The sequence below is a fragment of the Gobio gobio genome (genome assembly GCF_949357685.1).
Source record: "Gobio gobio genome assembly, chromosome: 11".
Classification (NCBI taxonomy): domain Eukaryota; kingdom Metazoa; phylum Chordata; class Actinopteri; order Cypriniformes; family Gobionidae; genus Gobio; species Gobio gobio.
The window spans coordinates 56,644,258-56,646,757 of NC_137104.1; the positions used below are offsets into that span (position 1 = coordinate 56,644,258).

Genomic DNA, 2,500 nt, shown 5'->3' on the forward strand with positions numbered 1-2,500 from the left:
GAGTGAAACGGCTTCTGAAATTAGAAAAAAATGTAGGGCGAGGCTTGATTTCGTCCTTCGGGAATTGATTGGATCGTTGGAAGTTGGGTGTTGCTAACAAAATGGAGGCAGATTTGAAGTTTGCACTCAGTTGTGGAGAAAAACTCAATCTATCTCTTAAATAAATGTATTTTCTTTCTAAATCTTTTCTACATAATGTTACTGAGCATATTTCCTCACTTTTCGCTGGTTTATGCTACAGATTTTACTTATTTTAAGCCTTTTATGGCTTTATTTCTGTAAAGCTTTTTTCTCAGCTCTCCCTTATAAAGGGGGCGCGCCGTAAGCGCATTCACACTCTGCATTCCTCAGTGCGAGTCGTCACGATAAGCTGTTCGTCCGACTATATTGAGTAATTTTTACATAAAAAAAAAGCTTTTATTTCTCATATATTTCTCTCTTTTTGCCTCAAGTCCTTCTTGAAGAAGGTATTGTGTATACCGAGAAAAATGCACCTAACCACGATCAGTGACAGGTTTCTGAGAGGAGGTGCAGAAACGAGACGGGGCGATAACCCCGCCCTCACGCCATAGCACATGACCGGGGGAGAAGAGAGGTCGTTTCATGGGGGAGGGAGAGTTAACATATTTGATTAAAGATTATAAAGGTAAATGAATTTTTTAAAAATAATGAAGTGAACAGATAAATCAGTTATAGTAAACACTACAATATTAATATAAAAATACAAATTGTAAAATTTGATTTCATGCCGCCTTTAAATGAATGAATATTAACGTTTACATAATATAATAATATTCTATTAATGATTCTGAAAAAAATTGTTCAGAACTTTGAGAGAACATTCCAAATGTTCATGCCAAAATAATGCCATCTAACAGTTTTTTTTATGTTTCTACTTGTTTCAGAACATTCAAAAGTAATGATACAATGTAACGTTCCCTTAACGTTTGAAGAATGAAACAATGTAACGTTCCCTTAACGTTTGAAGAATGAAACAATGTAACGTTCCCTTAACGTGTGAAGAATGAAACAATGTAACGTTCCCTTAACGTGTGAAGAATGAAACAATGTAACGTTCCCTTAACGTGTGAAGAATGATATAATGTAACGTTCTCTTAACGTTTGAAGAATGAAACAATGTAACGTTCCCTTAACGTTTGAAGAATGAAACAATGTAACGTTCCCTTAACGTTTGAAGAATGAAACAATGTAACGTTCCCTTAACGTGTGAAGAATGAAACAATGTAACGTTCCCTTAACGTGTGAAGAATGATATAATGTAACGTTCTCTTAACGTTTGAAGAATGAAACGATGTAACGTTCCCTTAACGTTTGGAGAATGATACATTGTAACGTTCCCTTAACGTTTGAAGAATGATACATTGTAACGTTCCCTTAACGTTTGAAGAATGATACAATGTAACGTTCCCTTAACGTTTGAAGAATGATACATTGTAACGTTCTCTTAACGTTTGGAGAATGATACAATGTAACGTTCTCTTAACGTTTGAAGAATGATACAATGTAACGTTCCCTTAACGTTTGAAGAATGATACAATGTAACGTTCCCTTAACGTTTGAAGAATGATACATTGTAACGTTCTCTTAACGTTTGGAGAATGATACAATGTAACGTTCTCTTAACGTTTGGAGAATGATACAATGTAACGTTCCCTTAACGTTTGAAGAATGATACAATGTAACGTTCCCTTAACGTTTGAAGAATGATACAATGTAACGTTCCCTTAACGTTTGAAGAATGATACATTGTAACGTTCCCTTAACGTTTGGAGAATGATACAATGTAACGTTCTCTTAACGTTTGGAGAATGATACAATGTAACGTTCTCTTAACGTTTGAAGAATGATACAATGTAACGTTCCCTTAACGTTTGAAGAATGATACAATGTAACGTTCCCTTAACGTATGAAGAATGATACAATGTAACGTTCCCTTAACGTTTGAAGAATGATACATTGTAACGTTCTCTTAACGTTTGGAGAATGATACAATGTAACGTTCTCTTAACGTTTGGAGAATGATACAATGTAACGTTCTCTTAACGTTTGAAGAATGATACAATGTAACGTTCCCTTAACGTTTGAAGAATGATACAATGTAACGTTCCCTTAACGTTTGAAGAATGATACATTGTAACGTTCTCTTAACGTTTGGAGAATGATACAATGTAACGTTCTCTTAACGTTTGGAGAATGATACAATGTAACGTTCCCTTAACGTTTGGAGAATGATACAATGTAACGTTCCCTTAACGTCTGAAGAATGATACAATGTAACGTTCCCTTAACGTTTGAAGAATGATACAATGTAACGTTCCCTTAACGTTTGGAGAATGATACAATGTAACGTTCCCTTAACGTTTGAAGAATGAAACAATTAAACGTTTCCTTAACGTTTGAAGAATGATACAATGTAACGTTCCCTTAACGTTTGAAGAATGAAACAATGTAACGTTCCCTTAACGTTTGAAGAATGATA

At 34.6% G+C, this 2,500-nt stretch overlaps 1 protein-coding gene across 1 annotated transcript in view; it reads left to right on the forward strand.

The window, feature by feature from the left end:
- The window catches only part of gpd1c (glycerol-3-phosphate dehydrogenase 1c), a 14,019-nt gene that overhangs the window by 1,200 nt on the left and 10,319 nt on the right, over positions 1 to 2,500 (forward strand).